Source organism: Dasypus novemcinctus, chromosome 13, assembly GCF_030445035.2.
Source record: "Dasypus novemcinctus isolate mDasNov1 chromosome 13, mDasNov1.1.hap2, whole genome shotgun sequence".
NCBI lineage: Eukaryota > Metazoa > Chordata > Mammalia > Cingulata > Dasypodidae > Dasypus > Dasypus novemcinctus.
In genome coordinates, this window is record NC_080685.1 from 14719771 (window position 1) to 14731011 (window position 11241).

Sequence of the window (11241 nt, forward strand, 5' to 3'; positions counted from 1 at the left end):
AAGCAGGTTCCTCAGACTGCTTTTGGCTCTTTTTCTGTTGTTTTTGTGAAAGCTTTCAGCTCTGCCTGTTAGTCTGTTGCCATCTTCCCATAAATCTCTCACTGCTGTTTTTCATTTTTAGGAGCAGAATAATCTTATCCTGTGAAAGACACCCTGAACAAAGAGCAAGAGTTCCAACTATACTGTTAAAATGGTTACCAACTATTTTCAGCCTTCACACTGTACATGATCCCATGAGCACATAGTAATACAAATCCAGTAAATATTTGTTCAAGAAATGTATCAGCAATATTTTTTATTACTCACATTGATTCTCAGCTGATCCCTCACTTCTATCTCAGATTAATATACCAGGACCAGAGCATCTATTGTTTATTTATTCAGCTCAGCTTTTTCCCCTTTTGGAAAATGCACTTTCCCTGCCTTGTGGACCTGTTACTGCTCCACCAGTTTGATGACTCATCACCTTTGTATATAGTAATTGAGGCATGTAAGGAAATCTAACCCAAGCAGAGCCAATATCTTAGGTAATGACATGGACTCTTAGAGAAAGGATCAATCTATTTTTACTAAAAATGAAAGCACCCCTTAAACTGGAGTAGCTGATGGGTACTTTTGCCACTAAGTGGACAAAACTTGTCTGAAAATAAGGTCAAGCAGAGGAAAGCATATCTGAAATAGAAAAAAAAAAATTTCCTAATAATGTTATTTGAACTCTTTTCCTAAAGACCTCAATTACACCAGTTAAATGAATCACTAAATCTCTTTCGTTTATGGCACTTTGAGCTGGAATTCTTTCTCCTGCAACTGAAAAAATCCTCAAAAGTACATAAGAATTTAGGCAATATTTTATCCTTCTTCTGTTACATGGACATTGTATGGATAATTGCTGAGAGGGCATACAATACAGTGACTAAGAGAACAGAGTATACAGCCAAACTCCTGGGTAAAATTCTACCTCTATCACTGTATAGGACCTATGGGACATTAGATAATTTAACTTTTCTGTGCCTCAGTCTCTTCATCTGTAGTGCAGATATTGGGACTTACATTCTAGGGCTATTATGAGAATTAAATGAGTTAATATATAGTAAACAACCAATAAATGTTAGCCATTAAGAGTATAAATTAGATTCTACATTTAGATAAAGAAATAATGTTATAAGTTCAGAATAACTATAGATGACATGGGGAAATTTAATCATAAGTCTACTGCTCACAGTAGATATGGAATCCCCTTTTGAGAAATGCACCTTCCCTGCTTTGTGGGCCTGTTACTGCCCACCAATCTGATGACTCTTCACCTAGGTATACAATAATTAAGGCATGTATTAAAATCTAACCCAAGCAGAGGCAATCTTTTGAGGCAAGTGAAAGGGGGGAAAGCAGCTGGCCCAGCAGACAACATGGCTGTGAGACCCCACCCGGAAACCTCCTGAGGGATCTCACAAGACCCCAGCCACAAGAATCTCATTTTGAACAGGAGGGAAAACCCCAGATACTCTCAAAAGGCCTCACCAATGGCCCCTGAGACCTGAAAGGTAATACAACCAATCAGAACATCAAACAGCTGGGGCCCCACCCTCAACATTATGAAAGGGGAGGAAGAAAGACTTTTAAAAGGCCTGACCTGGGGCCCTGCGTCCACAGCTTACTTTGCAGTACCTCCGTGGTCCACGCCTTGGCACAGACTGTACTTTTCTCATTTTCTTGTTTCTTAATAAATTCTTTACTTCTTTGCCTACCCTATGGTGTGTCCTTAAATTATTTTATATGACATAAGCCAAGAATGTGGAAGCCCAGAAACCAGAGCCATCTGGTAACATTATTTGCCAAGCCAGGCCAGGAGACAGAGAGGCAAGCGGTACTCCCTGACGCCGGCGGAGGACTGGAGAGTTTTAATTAAAGAGATGAGTCCAGGGCCCCTGAGGCTGATTGCCTGTAAACTGCAGATCAGTCTCTACTTCTTAACTGGCTTTTAATGTCAGGTTTAACTACAGAACTTGGCCCCTGGGAATGGCTATGAGATAAGCTCACTCATGGCTATCTCTTAAGGCTTCTGCAAAGTAGGAAAAAGAAAACTCCCTAGTCAGTCCTTTTCCTAGTGGAAAAGTCTGGTTTAGGAGTTAAGGTCTGAGAACCAGACCCAGAAGTCTCCCAAGATCTTTAAGGTGTTGGGGAAGCCCAGAGACATAAGGTTCCTGATCCCAAAAATGTGGAGACAGTGGGCAGGGCTCCTGACCACTGGCTCAGCAAACAATCCATTTGACCAGGTCTAGGTAGGACGCCACCCAGACTGAACGAATACATTTATCCTCCCCTAGGAATAACTGACAGCTTCTAAGTGGGACAACCTCCCTACTGATAGTCTAAAATGAAAGAGGCTAATCTTTTCCTGCCATACCACATGGTCACAGTATGGTTGAGAGAGGGCTCTGTATGGGACCTTGAATTCCAGTTAAACTTGTTTAAGAAAGAAGGAGAGAGGGAAGCAGACTTGGCCCAGTGGTTAGGGTATCCGTCTATCACATGGGACGTCCGCGGTTCAAACCCCGGGCCTCCTTGACCCATGTGGAGCTGGCCCATGCGCAGTGCTGATGCGCTCAAGGAGGGTCCTGCCACGCAGGGGTGTCCCCCGCGTAGGGGAGCCCCACGCGCAAGGAGTGCGCCCTGTAAGAAGAGCCGCCCAGCATGAAAGAAAGTGCAGCCTGCCCAGGAAAGGCGCTGCATACACGGAGAACTGACACAGCAAGATGATGCAACTAAAAGAGACACAGATTTCCGAGCTGCTGACAACAGAAGCAGACAAAAAAGAACACGGAGCAAATGGACAAAGAGAACAGACAATTGGGGGAGGGGTGAAGGTGAGAGAAATTTTTTAAAAATCAAAAAATTTTTAAAAAATCAAAAAAAAAAAAAAGAAAGAAAAGGAGAGGACAGGCAGATCTGATGGCCAGAAACCACATGATTATATCTCCTGAAAGGGAATGAGGAAATGCACTACAAAACTGGTCAATTAAAAGCTCAGGGGCGGTGAACTTGGCCCAGTGGTTAGGGCATCCGTCTACTACACGGGAGGTCCGCGGTTCAAACCCCGGGCCTCCTTGACCCGTGTGGAGCTGGCCCACGCACAGTGCTGATGCACGCAAGGAGTGCCCTGCCACGCAGGGGTGTCCCCCGCATAAGGGAGCCCCTCGCGCAAGGAGTGCGCCCCATAAGAAGAGCCGCCCAGCACGAAAGAAAGCGCAGCCTGCCCAAGAATGGCACCGCACACACGGAGAGCTGACACAACAAGATGACACAACAAAGAGAGACACAGATTCCCAGTGCCGCTGATAGGGATGGAGGTGGTCACAGAGGAACACAGAGCAAATGGACACAGAGAGCAGACAACTGGGGGGGGAGAAATAAATCTTAAAAAAAAAAAAAACTTACTAGAAACTGTAGCTAAGAGATCATTATATAGTAGCCTTTATATTACAAAACAGCAGAAGGATAATATCCAAAAATTGCTATAACTAGGTGGATTTAGCCTAGACCTGCTACAGTAATGGTAAATTTACACTAATTTATCTTTATGATTACTTCAGGTCTAGCCAAACCCTTGCTTATGCTTGCTATAGTAATGGTAATTATAAACTGAATTTACCTCTGTTTATGGTTACTTCAGATCTAACAACAACCTTGTTATGCTTGCTATTGTGATGATACTTCTAAACTGAGTTTGCCTTTGCTTATGGTTATTTCATGACAACTTCTGCCCCACATGGTTCAAGTTAAGGCAAATTTAAGACACTCCTGTTTCCTGTCCTTCCTGGTATAAATGACCCTGCTTTCTCTCGTGACTCCAGGTGTGGAACAGATTGCTGCCTGGTGGAATTCTCAACCCACAAGGGTTTGACGTCCACTCTTCCAGTCCAGTGACTGCTGGAGTCCTGTTATCTCCTGGGACTGGGGAGTGGGGTGCCTCCCACCTTGAGTGTTGATTTTCCTAAAAGCAGCAAGTCGAGAGAAAAACCAGGTTACCTTAGACTTCAATGACCTCAATGTGTATATACTGGAATTAGTCTTGCTCATTCAAGGTCTGTCAAACTCAAAATGGGATATGAGCAAAGCTCTGAAATAAAAGAAAATATTATAAATTGTAAATCAAAGCATTAGGAACAATTTGGTTATAAGCCAATAATTAGAAGGAATGAAGTTCTTGCGCAAAACTCATGGTCACAGTGCAAATTAAAGTAATTAGAAATAGTCTTCAAAGAGATCTTTTGACTATAATGTTATTTCACAGTTAAACTTATTTTGTAAGAGAATGGAAATTACAAGTAACTCTCAAACTATTCATGTCTATTTGTTCAGTGTAAATCTTCATACATCGGGATGGTAAAATCAAATAAATAAATGAAAATTCTTAAAAGAGCACTATTCACATTGTTAAAAATTAAATATGTGCTTATGTATGTGAAAGAATAGTCCTAGAGCCCAAATTAGGCTAAGTAGGATGGAAAGGTCATATAAAAATCTGAATATAGAAACTACGGGGAAAAGAAAAATGATTTTCCTAAGCTCTTTGAACTACTCAGCCCCCAGGACCTTCTCTTTGCAAGAGCTATGAAGGAGAGGCAAAGTATGGCAGACTGAAACTCTATCTTCTAGGCTGGGAAATTAAGAATCAGTTTGCACTGTAATTCTCCAATTTAAACCTTTTAACAGTCTTAAAATAAGGATGACTAATCATCCTATTACCAAATTTCAGCAAGTAAAGGAAAAGTCCCTGAAAATTATGGAAAGATCTTTCCTAAATATATGATTAAACCAAATTAAACAATTACAATATATTCCAGAACCTAGTAGTCATTATGCTTTTAAGATTATTCACAGTTTTAGAATTTTATTAAAGAGGTTTTAGCTTCCTATAAAGAAAAGAAAAATAATATTGCTTGCATTAACTATAATGGTTTCAGTTTTATTTAGCTTGGACGTTACTTCCCTAGCTTTAAAGGATATCACTTAATAATTAGCACTATATATATTAAATCTTTAAGATGATGAAAGTTTTAAGTTCATGTTTAATGAAATTAAGATAAAGTTCCAGCATCCATGTGGAATCTGAGCCTCCTCTTGACATAGAGGTGCAATGGACACAACCAATCCAATATCCACATAGAAGAGGTGGCATTGGATTGGGAAAAGTGGACATGGTGGACAATGGGTATGGGGAAAGGCAGGAAGAGATGAGAGGTGGAGGCGTCTTTGGGACATGGAGCTGCCCTGGATGGTGCTTCAGAGGTAATCACCGGACATTGTAAATCCTCACAGGGCCCACTGGATGGAATGGAGGAGAGTATGGGCCATGATGTGGACCATTGTCTATGAGGTGCAGAGGTGCCCAAAGATGTACTTACCAAATCCAATGGATGTGTCATGATGATGGGAACGAGTGTTGTTGGGGGGGAGAAGGGGGGTGGGGGGGTGGGGTTGAATGGGACCTCACATATATTTTTTTAATGTAATATTATTACAAAGTCAATAAAAAAATAATAATAATAAGATAAAGTAAATTTCATTGATTGCTAACTGTAATAAGTTTATTTAAAGGTAAAGAAACAGTAGCTGTTTGATACGGTTACGAATTCCAAAAATAGATACTGGATTATGTTTGTAATCTGGTCTGTACCTGGGTGTGATTAAATTATGATTAGGGCTTTGAATGGGCCACATCATAAAAGACATAGCAAAGGACAGAGTTGAGGGGTTTTTCATACTGGAGTTTTCATGTTGGAATTTTATGCTGAAGCCTTAAACTGGAGCCCCAGGAAGTAAGCACACAAAGGAAAGAGAAGCAAGCCCTGGGAAGAGAGGAACACTGAACACAGGGAGAAGCAAGACCCTGGAAGAGAGGAACCCAGGAAACCCGAACCCTCACAGACATAAGCAGCCATCTTGCTCCAACATGTGAAAATAGATTTTGGTGAGGGAAGTAACTTATGCTTACGGCCTGGTATCTATAAGCTCTTACCCCAAATAAATACCCTTTATAAAAACCAATTTCTGGTATCTTGCATCAGCACCCCTTTGGCTAATACAGTAACTTCCAGTTAATTATAAGAAATTTGTAAAAGCATCTTCTAAACTAAAGAATTTAAATGGCTAATTCCAGGAAGCCATTATTAATTAGAAACCTAAATTGATAATAATAACAAAAAGTAACTTCATAACAGGAAAACCTGTCAGAGGCCACCTCAATCTGCATATTAAAGTGGTGGTAAGGGAAGCAGATTTGGCTCAATGGATAGAGTATCCACCTACCACATGGGAGGTCCAGGCCTCCTGACCCGTGTGATGAGCTGGCCCTTGCTGATGAACGCAAGGAGTGCAGTGCCACGCAGGGGTGTCCACTGTGTAGGGGAGCCCAACGCTCAAGGACAGCCGCTCAGTGCAAAAAAGTGCAGCCTGCCCAGGAGGGGCACTGCACACACAGAGAGCTGACGAAACAAGATGATGCAACAAAGAGACACAGATCCCTGGTGCCACTGACAAGAGTACAAGCACACAAAGAAGAACACACAGCAAATGGACACAGAGAGCAGACAACTGTGGGAGGGGGTGGAGAAGGGGAGAGAAATAAAGAAATCTTTAAAAAATAAAAATAAAAAAATAAAGTGGTGGTAAGGAAAGATAATCTTAAATAATGGAAAAAGTAGTTTTTCCTGTACTGCTAAAGTAAAATACCTATTACTTTTCTCATTTTCTTGTTTCTTAATAAACTTTTTACTCCCTTGCCTACCCTTAAATTATTTTATGCAACATAAGCCAAGAACCTAGAAGACCAGAAACCAGAGCCAACTAGTACCACTTTTAGGTAATGACAATTACCACATTTCCTACATTCTTTAGTCACCAAAAGATCCAAAACTGCCTGATTCACAGCAGAAAACGTCAAAACAAAAGACTGGCACTTCATGAATTAATATAAGAAAGAAGAATTTTCAACGTGGGATCATCCTAAATTTACTTTCCTAAGTCTTTCCCTGATATTTGTTCAAAATTACATTAAAATAATTGGTATGAGGTCTGAAGTAGATAATTACCATTCTGTTCTGGACACCTATCAAATTGAAAAAATGAACATCAATGGGAAACTTACTTAGCTGAGATTTAGAAGTTGTAGGTAGTCATCCTGCCTCAGTAGCTATCAAGTTGTTGATTCCTTAAACACCTTAACTTTTCCACCTGATGAAGAACATCAGAAAGTAGAAGACTTGCTCTTACAAAGAACTCAGAATCACGGGAAGCGGACTTGGCCCAGTGGTTAGGGCGTCCGTCTGCCACATGGGAGGTCCATGGTTCACACCCCAGGCCTCCTTGACCCGTGTGGAGCTGGCCCATGCATAGTGCTGATGTGCGCAAAGATGTGCCGTGCCACACGGGGGATTGCGTACGGGAGCCCCACGCGCAAGGAGTGCACCCCATAAGGAGAGCCGCCCAGCACAAAAGAAAGTGCAGCCCGCCTAAGAATGGCGCCGCACATGCACACATGGAGAGCTGACACAACAAGATGACGCAACAAAAAGAAACACAGATTCCCGAGCCGCTGACAACAACAGAAGCGGACAAAGAAGACGATGCAGCAAATAGACACAGAGTACAGACAACTGGGTGGGGGGGGGGAATAAATAAAATAAATAAATCTTAAAAAAAAAAAAACTCAGAATCTAACTGAAAGAGACCTAAAGGGGGAAATTAAGACCTAAAATTATGAATGGAAAGAGCAAGTCAAGTAATAGAGAACTCTGTGAGGGAGTAAAGGTTCATGTGGAAACTACACCCTGGTTAAACTATTAGGAATGAGCTGCTATAAATAAGCAGTAGGAAGGCAGAGGTTTCCAGGAAGAGAGTTTGACTGAAGAGACATGCTGGGAAACTAGACAAAGAATATGGAATACCTTTAACCATTTAAGGGGGAAAATGTAATTTTGCCTTTTTTTTTTTTAAAGATTTTTTTATTTTTTATTTATTTAATTCCCCTCCCCTCCCCTGGTTGTCTGTTTTCTGTGTCTTTTTGCTGCGTCTTGTTTCTTTGTCCGCTTCTGTTGTCGTCAGTGGCACGGGAAGTGTGGGCGGCGCCATTCCTCGGCAGGCTGCTCCCTCCTTCGCGCTGGGCGGCTCTCCTTATGGGTGCACTCCTTGCGCGTGGGGCTCCCCTACACGAGGGACACCCCTGCGTGGCACGGCACTCCTTGCGCGCATCAGCACTGCGCATGGGCCAGCTCCACACGGGGCAAGGAAGCCCGGGGCTTGAACCACGGGCCTCCCATGTGGTAGACGGATGCCCTAACCACTGCGTCAAAGTCCGTTTCCTAATTTTGCTTTTTATTACTACTCCAAAAGTACTAATTTCCAGCTATTTAGGCCAATTTTAAGCAAACACGTCTGCTTTCCTTTTATTCACTTCATGCCCAATGCAAAGCCTGTGTCTAAATTGTACCACATACTCACAATACCTCTGTTCTCACAGCACTAAATTACCTCACATCATTTTACATAATTCCTCCAAAAACCTGTAGGCAGATCTGAAGAGGATGTAACACCAATGACCTAAATCTAATCAATCCCACAATTTCTGTAACAAAGCTATATGAAAGAGAACTAATAAAAGCAACAGAGGAACCAATAATTTTGTTCCTTTCCTCTATACATTTTCAAAATCTATACAATTTCAAAATCTTCCAGTCACTCCTTCACAAAATCATTCCAGACACTCCCAATACTGGAAAACTGTGATAGTTCCCCTTCCTGGTAGCCCCTACTTACTTTCCAGATAATATTCATTTCACACTAATACATCTCCTCACACTGTTTTCTAACTATCCTTCCTGCCTTTTCCCAGCAAGGTGCTGAGGTAGGAAAAAGCATCATATACTTACTTCCATAAACCTTGAAGTGCTAAGTACATGATAAATATTCCACTAAAATGTATATTGAATTGATTTAAACAGAAAAAAAAATCAAAACCACCAGAAAATTTTAACAATTGCTTGTTTTATTATTGCACATTCACATTTTATAAAAATGAGTGAGGTGGCACACTAAAATTACAGCTTAAAGGTAAAAAATATTGTTCTGCATGATTAAGATTCTGATTAGATTTAATTAAATATCACGGTAAAATTAGAAGGTTAACCATTATAAGAACAGAAAGAGTATACAGAGGAATATAGCTTCTAAACAACTACAAGGGGAAAAGTGGAAAAAGAAAATAAAAACAACAAAGCCCAATTAAAAACAGGGGAGATGGGGTAACAAGAAAGGAGAAAAAAGTACAAAGTGCAAAAAGTGTAATATGGTAGAAAAAGCCCAAATTCAAATTCATTCATGCACCATTTATATTACAGAGTGCCTACTGAACTCCAGGCACTGTTTTACGCACTGGGGACACAGCAGTTAATAAAACATACAAAATTATCTGCTCTCATGAAGATTTTATCTTACTGAAAGAAAACATAATAAACCAGATTAATGACCAAATCACATAACATTATGTAAAGATAAGCACAATAACAAGTACAATGAATATGCTAAGGATGAAAAAAAGATTGTCAGGGAAAGTCTCACTGAGAAGGTAATATTCAAAAAACCATGAAGGAGGTAAGGGAATGAATTGAATAGATGGGGGGAAGGGCACTCCTGGCAAAGAAAGAGCAAGTGCAAATAACCTGAAACTGGAAGATACTCAAGGAAGTCAAGGAAGAACAAATGGGAAAGTAGTAAGAAGAGATCAGGGCAGCACCAGGCATTGGAGGCCACTGTAAAAGACTGGATTTTACACTGACTAAAATAAAATCCCTTGGAGGATTTTCTGAGAGGAGAAGATTTATGTTTTAGGAGTTATCACTCTGGATGATGTGTTGGGAACAAATTGAATGATGAAAAAGGAGAAAGGCATAAACACTAATTTGGGAGCTATTGCAATAACCTAGGTGAAAGATGGCTATAACTTGGACAAGTAAAGTTGGTAAAAAGCGCGTGGGAGTCTGGACTGATTCTGAAGGCGGAGTCCATATAATCTGCTGACAGATTTACGTGCATGTGACAGAAATGAGGCAACTATGACTCCAAAGGTTTTGGGCTTAACATAAATATCTCAGTAGTGACAATGAACGTAAATAAAATAAACCTGCTGGTCAAAGGCAGGTATCAGTTTGAACTAAAAAACAAAACACCCAGCTATACGCTATTTACAATTACATATAAAATGCAAGGGTACACAAAATTTAAGTAAAAAGATGACAAGAAGTTATGACAGAAATATCAAAAGACAGCTGCCAGGATCTTTGATATTTAATGTCAGACAAAAGTGAAGTCTCTAGCAGTTTGGCATTTGTTAAAACCCTGTCTCCCCGACTGGACTATTTCTTTGGGGGACAAGATAGCGCATCCTCATTCGGAACCCATCCACTTAACACTTAGAACAGAGCTCAGTTGGTAGTAAGCACTATGGAAATTTATTTTAAATACTCTCCACCTACTTGATCTTATTTCTTCTCAATCACAAATGTTAACTGATTTAGGAAAGATAGGACTGTTCATCTAAGGTGATAGCAGGCAAAGTCGTTAGTCCCGCCACCAATGTATAATTTGTAAAAACATTTAAGCCTCTTCCAAAGTGGCATACCGACTCTGACAAGCTTAAAAGCAAACGAATCCCGTCTGGCATCCCTTAAGAAATGCTTTTCTACGCAGGGCAGGGCGGCGCTGCCAATCCGGCTCCAGGCCCCGCACGCGCGCACTTCGGGCCGGAGCTCTGGGTTTCGGCAGAGCTGCAGCCGGCAGGCAACGCTCTGGCAGTTTCTAGGGAAGGAAAAAGGACCGAGAACACAGCAGTGTGACGCCCACCTCGGTTCCCTCACCCTCCAGACTTCCCGAGCTCACCTGCCGGCAGCTAGCCGAGTGTCTAAAAAGCCGTCCCTCCCGCTCGCCCCTCGGCAGCAGTTTCCGGTTCTTGCCGGAAGTGCTTCTTCAGGGAGACCGGAAAACCCACCTCCGCGGGAATGAGTGACGGCCTCTCCAGCCCCGTCAAGAGTTTCCGTGAGCGTGGTGGTCTGGGACCACGTAAACCCAAGGTCCAACTCTTGTGCTGCCCAGGTCTCTTCCCAGAAGCCTGTGTTGGCATGACAACCCAGTGAACGTGCATGTTGCAGTTTACTTAATATCCCGGAAGCGAGTTACAAGTCCTCCAGT

The 11241-nt window shown here is 41.6% G+C and overlaps 1 protein-coding gene across 2 annotated transcripts in view; it reads right to left on the reverse strand.

Moving 5' to 3' along the window:
- TBCE (tubulin folding cofactor E) overlaps window positions 1–11013 on the reverse strand; it is a 120744-nt gene extending 109731 nt beyond the window's left edge. The window contains exon 1 of one of the 2 annotated variants that reach the window (XM_058309508.2): window positions 10933–11013. The gene's annotated coding sequence lies outside the window, so the exon portion shown is untranslated. The remainder of the gene's footprint in view (window positions 1–10932) is intronic. The other variant, XM_071207367.1, reaches the window with a different exon arrangement.
- Window positions 11014–11241: the final 228 nt, after the last annotated feature.